Here is an 11,029-nt window from a genome sequence, read left to right as displayed (position 1 = left end):
TACAGGCTTTTGAGTCAAAGGGTCAGGATTCAGATCCCAGCTTTTACTTTTATCATCTGTGTGATGTTGGGCAAATCACTATCTGGGTATCAGTTTCCTCATATGGGGTTGAAGGGGTTGGATTATATGACCTCTAAGATGACCTCTAAGTTCTCAAACTATGATCATGAAATAAGTTATAAGTATTTCCTAATGTGCCAAGATACTGTGAAGCATAAAAGTACAAGACATGGCCCTTGCTCAATGGAATTTTCAGTCTAATTAAGGACATAAAAGAATTAGCAAACAAAACAGTAATGCATATCTCCACATTATATAGTGATGTAATAAAGACCTAAATTGTGTGACACAGACAAGTACAGAATAGAAAATTATATAAAAAGGTATTAATTATGTGATATCACAAAAAATGCAAAAGGAGTTAGAAAAGAGATTAAGGTGGGCTGAAGTCACCAACAAAGACTTTAAAGAAGACCTCAATCTTGAACTAGACTTTAAAGGACAGGCAGAATGTGGATAGGTGCTGTGGAGAAGACATCCCCAGTGAGAAGAGGATGAGCAAAATACTTTCCTGGATGTTAGTCCTGGGGATTGTTTGCAAATGCAGTTACTGACAATGACTAACTTTTTTTTTTGTCTTAGTACTAGATTATGGTTTCTTAACTTTTTTGTATGTCAGTGAGCCTTGCAATCTGGTAAAATCTATGGAGCTCTTTTCAGAATATTTTTAAATGTATACATAAGATTAAAAAGGAAACTGATTATAGTGAAATAAAGATGTAATTTCCTTCCTCCCTCCCATCCAAGTTCATGGACTCCCTGAAATTAACTCCTGGATAGTTACCTGCCATACACTTAAGTACCCCCCTCTCCTTTTCTGATTTTCTGCCCTGCCCAACTTGAGATATGTACCATTTAGTAGAACATATGCCTATGGAAAATTGAAAAAAAATCAAGAATTACTTGTGTTGGCAATCACAAGGAAATTATTGATTCAGCCATTCCAAAGGACATGGTTTGTTTGTTTTTTTGTTGTTGTTGTTGTCATTGTTGTTGTTTATTTTTTATCAAAGCAGGTGAAAGAAGAGTGAAAGAACATGACAACTTAATTTTATAAGGAAATGAAAGTAAATTTACAAATGGAAATTTATAAATGACTGAGAGGGGAAACAAAAGTGTTAAAGAGAAAGAAAACAATGTGTTTGTCTGATGTAGTCTATTTCTTCATTTTTCTTTTGGCTTAAACATGACAGGTACTAATTATATTTCAGATGCCAAATTGAACCAGGTCTAACGCTTCCTCTTTTTTTGAATGTTGACAACTAAATTTCAAGGACTAAAGTTTAATAAGAAGTGAATTATTATATAATAAGAAACTCCCTTTTACCAATAGATCTTTCCAAAGTTGTTGTTTGTCCTTCATTCTTAAAGAGGATCATGACATCAGGAAAGCCATGACATCAGGAAGGCGATGTCTTGACTTGCAAATGAATTGGATTTAAGTGAGGGAGGGCTGCACAAAGTCACCAGCCTCACTTTCTCCTCTGGAGCCATCTGGGTCCAGAGGCAAGATATAGATCAGGACAACTGGAAATGACCGCGGATGATTTATTTTTTCCAAAGTGAGGAGTTAAGGAATAATAAGTTTTTGGCCTGTAATTATTAATGATGTCTAGCAAATACTTTTTGTTTCAACATTCTGTTCAGCAATTTTGAGGTGTCAGTCATCTCCACTGGACCTCACACTATTGAGATCCAAAGGTAGAACAGCACTGACAGGATACCAATCAACAGAGCTGATCTTCAAGGATGTGGAGCAAGGACTCATGTAAACACTCTTTTTAAGGCTTTCAAACTTTCTGGGAATTTTTTTCCTTTAGGGTTGGAACTTCTTTTATTGGAATTAATCCAAAATTTATTTGTGTGTGTGTGTGTGTGTGGTAAATTATGATTAGCACTCGTCTCGCTGCTTTTGAGTAATAAATATTGGGCAGGGAAGGGTGATTTTTTTTTTATTCTAAAAAGTGCCGGTCCTTTTGATTTCATTTATTCATTCAACAAGAATGTATCAAACCAACTGCTAGGTGGCAGGTATTGTATTAGGCACAAAGGCAAAAATGGAACAGTTTTTGTCATCAAGGAGCTTACACTCTTTTGGGGAAGAAGTGGTAACATGTACACACACACAGATACAAACACAATAGAAAATAAGCAATATATACAAAGTAATTTCCAGGCAAAGGATACTCATAATGGGAGGGGGAGACGGATGTCAAAATAGACTTTCAGTTGGAGGTAGACCTCAAGCCAAGCTCTTTGTTTCTCACATCCTTGTAATCATATGAAAAAAGAAGCTGAACTTTGAAATCTTAAACTTAGTGTGAACTGAACTTGGATGTGTGATTCTCTGTAAAATAGGGAAAAGAAAAAAAAAGAAATAATTGAAACTGAAAAGTTCATCAATATTTGAACATATCACATACCCTTTAGGAAAATGTATACTTTCAGCTTTAGTGAAAATATATCAATATCTACTTATGTGCTCCTAGTCATTTTTTATCCTGTTTGAATTGACTGATTGGTTCACATATAAACTTATTAATAAGACCAAGAAAAAAAGGAATAATAATGCTTACAGTACCTACCTGTATTTGGTTGTTCTGAATAAGGCATTCTGCAAAGCCTAAAATGTCAGATAGAATGGAGTCATTATTATAGAACTAAAGACTTAAGGTTGGAAGAGACTTATAAAAATCATCTAATTCATTCTGCTCATTTTATAAATAAAGCAATAGAAGTTCTGTGAGAAGTGACTTGCCAGGATTGGAGTCCAAATCTTCTCACTACAAGTCCCATGCTCTTTCTACTGTACTTTACTGACTATTGTAATTCCAGTTCCCATTGATTTAGAAATTAGACATAGATCCCTAAATATTTCCCACAGGATAAGTTAGTGAAAAAAAGGAGAAGGAAGGGAGCTTCAAGTAAGGAGAAAAGGGAAGTTGTGATTCTGAACAGATGTTCCATCACTGGCATGACTGACAGCTCCATTATGTGACAGACTAGACATGAAGGGCGACGACTGGGGTGCCCCTTCTCTTTAGCCAGACCATATGATGATTAGTGACTGTATCATGAATAGAAAAACAGAGCTGCACATATGCCTGAAATATAAGTGAAAGGCATTAGGCCCATAAGTAGCAGGACTGAAGCTGGGGAAGGGAAAGCTATAAGCCTCCTAGGTCTTCTGTCTCATGCAAAATCTAAGAAATGTCATAAGTAAAACACCTCCTTTCCTGTTCAATGCACCTTCTTGTTTAGGGAGAGAATGGGGGGGGGGAAGGAATATTGTTTTATAAGAGTGGGATTTAAACTAGTCACATTTGCCACAAACATAAACTTAGGCATTTGTATTATAAATGCTTTTTATTTATTTATTTACTTTTTCCATTACACAAGTTTCATTCCTATAGTCCTTAATGGTTGAAAACAAGGAAACAAACAAATCCTAAATATAAAAGTAGATTTTCTTCCTGACTTTCTTGAATTTACTAATATCCTAGTGAATAAAAAGCATTCATTTAAGTACTTACTATATGCCAAGCACTGTGCTAAGCACTGGGGATACAAATAGAAAAACAACCCAATCCCTGTCCTCTTTTTTCTCTCTAACTAGGGAAAATATTCATTTAGCAGAGTTATATTCTGGGAGGATGGGAGAGCTCTGAGGTCCTAAGGGTGTAGCTATGAGTCAAATTGCAAGGTCCTAGATTCCTTAGGATGCACTGGGGTATTTACTTCACAGGATTGGTCCACCACCATTGGGAAGGAGGCAGTGGGCATAAAGGTCAGAATGTAGAGGAGATTCTGAATTCCCTCTATGAAGTGTGGGAATTGGAGGATCGTGGGGGAATTTTGCAAAGTAGTAAATCCAAAGGGCAGTGAGTTAGCTCAATGGATTGAGGGATGGGCCTGGAGTCAGTAAGACCTAAGCTCAAATTCGACCTCAGAAACATACTAGCCATGTGACCCTGGGCAAGTCACTTAACCCTGTTTGCCTCAGTTCCTCATCTGTAAAATCAGCTGGAGAAGGAAATGGCAAACCACTCTAGTATCTTTCCCAGGAAAACCCTAAAATGGGGTCACACAAAGTCAGACAACAAGCAGTAAATCTAAAAGTATCTGATTGATTCAGGTAAGATTAAAAAAAAACTTATTACAAGTTCCATATCCAGTGTACTAGACATTAAACTGTACCTTTACCAATTGACACAACTGGTTCCTTCATATGTAATAATGAAATGTATAACAGTACTCACCTGTGTTGGGGCAGCTAGCTGGTGCAGTGGATGGAGGCTGGGCCTGGAGTCAGGAAGACCTAAGTTCAAATCCAGCCACAGACACATAGTAGCTGTGAGACCCTAAGCAAAGTCACTTGTTTACCTCAGTTACTTCATCTGTAAAATGAGCTAGAGAAGGAAATGGCAAACCATTCCAGCATCTTTGCCAAGAAAACCTTCAGTGGGGTCACAAAGAGTTGGACGTGACTGAACAACATTCACACGTGTTCCATTACTCTAAGAACCAAAATAGCTGTAAGTCACTTTACAATGTTACATACCAAAATCCTTTGTATATTAACAACTTTATTTGCAATTCTATGTAACACAATAGCCTTGGTATGTTTTTCTATCATTTGGAGCATTTCTACACTGACTAACATCATTTTCTTCTAATTAGCGGCAGCACAAACACTTGTACCGAGTATTTCCTCTCATCAGCCTGTGCCACTTTTATAGTAACAAAGTATTTATCTGCTTTGCCGCACAGAAAAGTAAAAGGGGGGGTGCGTGTGTGAATAATTCAGTCTAAATCTTCCTAAGTTATCATATATTGTCAACTTGGCTCAGGACACTCTGCCACTAAACTATTGAAACTGACTGTTGCTTTTTTAGTAGTCAGTAAGTATGTTTAAAGGCAGTGGTTTGCAACAATCTCCTGCATTTTGTAGTAGTTTTCAAAATTATACTTTCACAGGATTTACTTAATTTCACAGAAATTACTTCTCTGTTGCATTTAGTCAGAAATTGAAGGCAGTGACATTTTTTTCTTTTTTTTTTAAAGGAACAGATCTGAATTTAACTATCTCCAAAAGTTGCAATTAATCTTTTTTTATAAATATGTTGCACTCTTTCTTTGTTCTTTAGAAAAATGTACTGAGTACTGAGAATTACGCTGTTTACTTTGTTATCCTATGTGTACAGAGACCAGAAATGGTATAGCAGCAAGAATACAGCACACACACACACAGAGACATACAAAACTAGTGATTTTGTTGCTAATAGATGTACATAATAAAGGTTGGAATGTAAATCCTGCTGGTTTCACCTAGCCTTTGTGTTCACCCCTAACATTATCTACATACCAAATGAGGAGCTTCTTAGAGTGAAGAGTCAACCCTGTAATTCCAGCATCTCACACAGCTCTTGTGAGGTGCGGGGCGTTAGGGGAGAAAAGTAGAGTTTCCAAAGTATGTTTGGGAGCCTCAGGTTCATCTGAGGATATAATGAAATTTAAAAGTAATTTTTTGTAATTCCAAGTCAAATAATTTTTGGGGGGTTCCAAGTATTTCCAATCAGCCCCCAATCAGGCATTCAAAAGAACAGAGAATTTTAGTTTAGGGCATTCTTCTGGCTTTTGTTGGATCCACTGAATGGACGAGGTTGCTCCTAGCACACAAAGAGCTTTAAGCCTGTCCTGGTCAGGGAGAGGCTTTCTAGCTACAGCACTTCAGAGGGGTAAGCAGAAAGCAGCAGACAGCGCTACAGAACTAAAGGCCAAATAGAAGGCATCTCAGTGATTGTAATATCACCAAAGATGCCCAGAATAGAAAGCACTCTACAAAAATCAGAGCCATGACACTGTAATGGGGTTCCTCCTGTCCTGCTCATAGATGTCAGCAGCTTCTTGTTTTTAATAGTTGTGTTTTACATAATTTGAAGATTTCTGCAGAGAATATTTCGACATTATCAGATAATATTAGAAGCTCTGAAGGTATGAGTCATGCCTTGGTCACTGCGGTTCTTGGTGTGTGCTGTTTCAGATATATTTCTTGACCACATGTTCCCTCTATGCATGTTTCTTATTCATGTGTGCTTTCTGTTTGCATACCTTATTAAATGGGTAGAGTGGGAACTTATGGTAGAATGTACCCTATGCATCCATGAGGGGATATTTCTTGACACTTAATTTGTCATACTGTTTGATTAGTCTTTTGTCTTAAACTAATGTGTTTTGCTAGCTGTTTAAAAAAGTAAATAAATTAGTAGGGGCTTACTAGCTATAGGTTTGAATGTGTGTTGACAAGTAAAATGTTTCAAATTTGAGGTAGCTTTTTTGAGGGTCTATGTGTAAGGTAGGACCCAGTTGCTTTGTATACAAGTAAGAAATCTTCTAACGTGAATTAATCTTCATCATTCATGAATATAACTTCCTCTGTGAATAAGAAGATCATGATCCTGAATATCATATCAATTTAAGATTGAAAATTTCTTCTATTTCCTAGCCAATATTGGGTTACCACTAGAATTCAGATGAAACAAGCATAGTAGAATGTCAAAGTTTTATGTGGCCATAATTTCATAGTTAACTAACATGCCAACCTAAAGAGAGCTTGGCATTCTGGCATTTATGTAGGAATGAATTATCAATTCCTACTTAAAGTGGTGGTGTGTGGGAAGATAGCTCAAATATTTTATTATGTATTAAAATATTTTATTTGAAATTTTTTACCGCTTTACTAATACTAATTGCCCAAGTCAAAATAGTTGATATTAACACACTTTCATAAAAATACTTTAAAAAAATCAATCTATAGAAATTTCTTCTAAAATTAGAGTTTTAAGGAAAATGTCTATATATATATATCTTCTGGTAAGAAACTGGTATACATCAGGGGTGCAACCATATATTCAAAACTACTGATTTTTAAGGCATAATCCCAAAGCCCTTTTTTTGGTTTCTTGATCTATGATTGTTCTATTGTGATTTTGTTTCTTTTTTTTTTTGTGATTTTGTTTCTGCTATAAATTATCAGTTCTAGCATTATAGGAGGCTTTAAGTATATAAAATGATTGGTTGAGGATCAAGGTATTTATCTTAAACTATTACCTTTCATTTCTTTGAGAGAACTTTTGTTTAGTTAATCCTAAAATTCATGGCAATTTAAAGTTGAATTTTCATGCCTATGTTACATGCCTATGATACAAAGTACAATTCCCAAATAGAAAATGCCAGAATAATTTTGCATTTTAACTATAAAATAGGCAAATCCCAAGGAATCTTAATCAATTTGGTTACTCTCTTTAGAAAATAATATAATATAATATATATTGAAACCATAGTGTAGTATTCTATGTTTCTTTACTAATTTTGATTTCATTTAATGCTTATAATGCCATTTCTTCTCTCTATGTAAAGCTGCCATCTAATCTGTAATTATTTTAGATTATTTTTTTATCTGTTTCCCCAATGTGTAGCTTTTTTATTTAAAAAAGTATATATGTGCATTTGGGTACTTCACATGTCATTTACTCAGGGGGACAACTGATTTAAAATAGTATCAGCCTAAAAAATTCTAATTCACACACAGGAAAAACACGCATAGAATCTTAGGATTTTACAATCTCTTAATATTATGAATTAACTAAAATAATTAACTTATTCAACAAATATTTATTAAATATCTACTATGTGCTAGGAAAATTTGAAGAGGGGGGAAAAACACTTTTTAGTTGGGGGAGATGATGAAACAGGATCAGAGAAGCCAAGTGAATGCTCAAATTCAGTTAGATGCACCTAATTTTTTAAAAATCACACTAAATTACATTTTTTTAAAAAAGGGTTAGTACAAGATAAAGTTCCATGTTTGTCCTAAAGTAAATTGAATTTTATTTAAAAATAAATCAGATCTGAGTAGACTTGAAACCTAATGTCATGTCTTCTATCCTGAAGTATTTTATAATAATGGTAATTACCATTTGGTATTCTACTTTAAGGTTATCAAAGTGACAATAACATGCAGTATGTCATTTGGATCCTCACAGAAACCCTGTGAGGTAGGTATTACAGATATCATTTCTATCCCCATTTTCAAGAAGAGGAATTGGAAGCTCAGCGGCTAAATGCCTTGACCATGGTTCCACAGTGCAGCAAGTGCCAGAGGTAGAAATCAAACCCAGGCCCCTCTTGACCCAAAAGTCCAGCACTCTTTCTACATATGCTTTGATACCCCAACATATGATGCCAAAAATTATTTTGGTCTAAACCCCTGGTTTCATTTTTTTGGGGGAACTTCTTGGTAAGGAAATTCCCTCTGCCATTGGAGATAAGCAACAGTCCTACAATTTATAGTCTTAGTTGCCTGGGACACTGAGGGGTTAAGTGATTTGTCCAGAGTAACACACTCAGCATGAATCAGAGATGGGACTTGAAATCAAGTTCTGACTCCAAGATTGACTTTTATCCACTATCCAGAGGTTTTTAACCTGGGGTCTGTGAAATGGGGTTTTAAAAAAAAATACGTTGACAACCGTATTTTAATACATTTGGTTTCTTTTGTACTCCTATAGATTTTATTTTATGTCTGTGAATTTAAAAAAAAATCATTTTGAGAAGGGGTCCATAAGCTTCACCAGACTGACAAAGGGGAAGAAAACATATGTCCCAGGCAAACTGATCCTCAAAACAACACGGGGTGCTATTATTATTCCCATTTTACAGTTGAAGGGACTGAGGCAAACAGAGATTAAGTGACTTGCCCCGGGTCATACAACTATTAAGTGTTTGAAGCTGTACTTGGACTGAGGTCTTCCTGGCTCAATACTCTCTCCACTCAACAATTTAGGTGCCCAAAGGGCTCCATGGAGAGGGAGAGGGGAAGTTAAGAACCCCTGAACAATGCCATGCTGCCAACATAAGTAAGCCTAATTTCCTCATCCCCCCTTCTTCCCATGTCCCAAATGTGTGTATAAAAAAAGAAAATAACTTAATGATTTTCATACCTGTCCATTATTAAGCACCTTCTATGTGCCAGGCACTGTGCTAAACTCTGGGGATACAAAAAGAGACAAAAGACAATCTCTGCCCTCAAGGAGTTCACAATCTAATGGAGAAAACCACATACACACACTATTCAGGAGGAATAGGAAATAATTAACAGAAAGAAGATTATAAAATTAAGAGAAGTTGGGAAAGACTTCCTGTAAAAGATGAGATTTTAGTTGGGAAAGGAAGCTGGGAAAGCCAAAATGGAAAACCATTCTGTAAGAATAATTTCTCTTTATATTGGAGGCTTTAATGCTTGAGGGAAAAAAAGCATTTAATTACTCTGTTAAATATTTAAAGCCATTCGGCTCTAGTTTTTCTTTCCAGACTTAATACACATTTCTCCCCTTTACATATTCGCCAAAGAAGCTTACCTGCTGCTCTTCCTTCATGACATTCCATCTCTCATCCCTCTGCTTTTGCACAGGCTATTGCCCATGCCTGCAATGCACTCCTTCCTCACGTCAGCATCTTAATCCTCAGCTTCCTCCAAAGGTAGGTCAAGCACTAACTCCTATATGAGGCCTTTCTTGAACTCCTCAACATGTGCTACTTTCCACAAATTTCCTCAAATTTTTATCATATGTATTCTGTATTTAATATGTATATATAAACACATACACTATATGTATAGATGTATGTATATATATATATATATAATATGTATAAAATTTGTTATTTTCTCATATAAAATATAAACTCCTTGAGGATTGCTACTAGGTTGTTTTGGTTTTTTTTTTGGTCTTTATATCCCCAATAACTAAAACACTGCCTGGCACACAGCAGATGCTTAATAATTGCTTATTGATTATCTCTTGCTCCAGATTTCTCTCCATCCTATGCCAACTAAAAGTGTTATTTTTTTTTTCACGAAACAGTAAATGGCTGATAGCTAAAGCAGAATATAGATTGACTTTTCTTTCTTTCCCTCCCATCACACACTCCATTCCCAAGGACAGTATTGTATTTCGTACTTGGCAGCCCTATTGGTAGAATTAAAAAAAAATAAAAAATAAAAAACAAACAAACAAAAAAAGTCACTCCAAGAAAACACTGTATCTTGTGAGAGTCTTTATATTGAGATTGAGATTGAGATAAATGATTAATTTTTTAAAGGGCATTTTAACATCTGAACATTTTATAAGTGTTTAAAACAACTACCAGTAACCTCAGATTAAAAGGAAAATATTCCATCTATATGAACTAAGAAATAATCTACCAGTGCATTACAAAACCTTCCCATTCCAAAGGCATTAATACATGTACATATCAAGAAAATGCACCTGTACTAAATTAGATATACAAATGAAAGTATAAAATTAAGTGTGATTGAAGTGATTCCCAGAAGGACTTCCTGGAAGTACTGATCTGGAAAGCATAGGCATGAGGGTTATAGAAATTGCCACAGTGGGAAATGAAATAACAGCAAGGCTGGTATCCTAATGTGCATAAAAATGAACAAAAAGAAAGATAGTGAAAATGGTAATTATGTTTCAATTTTTTCTTACCTCACCTCATTCCCCTGACAGAAGCAACTGAAAAGAATTGTGCCTTTCCCACTACATTAAAAACCAACTTGAGGTAGCTACTGCAGTACAGTAACTGGAAATTTGATATATGCCCTTCTAGTAATGTAAGGGAGAGCACAATAGGATTAAAATAGTAGCTTCAGTCTTACACATTTTAAGGTCTGGGTAACTACTGTAACAATTCCATATAGTTTAATTGAAACGAAACTCCCTTTTCAAAAGAGTAAGATGAATTTAACATATGGCAGATGGGAACACCCTTTTCAGGCAAGCATTTTTCTCTTTCTTTCTTCCTTCCTTCCTTCCTTTCTTTCTCTTTCTTTCTCTTTCTCTTTCTTTCTTTCTTTCTTTCTTTCTTTCTTTCTTTCTTTCTTTCTTTCTTTCTTTCTTTCTTT

At 35.4% G+C, this 11,029-nt stretch overlaps 1 long non-coding RNA gene across 2 annotated transcripts in view; it reads right to left on the bottom strand.

Annotated features, from left to right (window-relative positions):
* Positions 1–2,254: 2,254 nt before the first annotated feature.
* Positions 2,255–11,029, bottom strand: part of LOC114044229 — an 11,035-nt gene continuing 2,260 nt past the window's right edge. Inside the window, exons 1-3 of one of the 2 annotated variants that reach the window (XR_003569192.1) lie at positions 4,320–4,356; positions 2,646–2,683; positions 2,255–2,407 (exon numbers count right to left, since the gene is read on the bottom strand). This is a non-coding gene — a long non-coding RNA (uncharacterized LOC114044229). Of the gene's footprint in view, positions 2,408–2,645; positions 2,684–4,319; positions 4,357–11,029 lie in introns of those variants that run through there. The other variant, XR_003569193.1, reaches the window with a different exon arrangement.

This window comes from Vombatus ursinus, unplaced genomic scaffold (assembly GCF_900497805.2).
Source record: "Vombatus ursinus unplaced genomic scaffold, bare-nosed wombat genome assembly UNPS02014772.1, whole genome shotgun sequence".
Taxonomy (NCBI): Eukaryota; Metazoa; Chordata; class Mammalia; order Diprotodontia; family Vombatidae; genus Vombatus; species Vombatus ursinus.
This window is presented reverse-complemented; position numbering and strand designations above follow the sequence as displayed.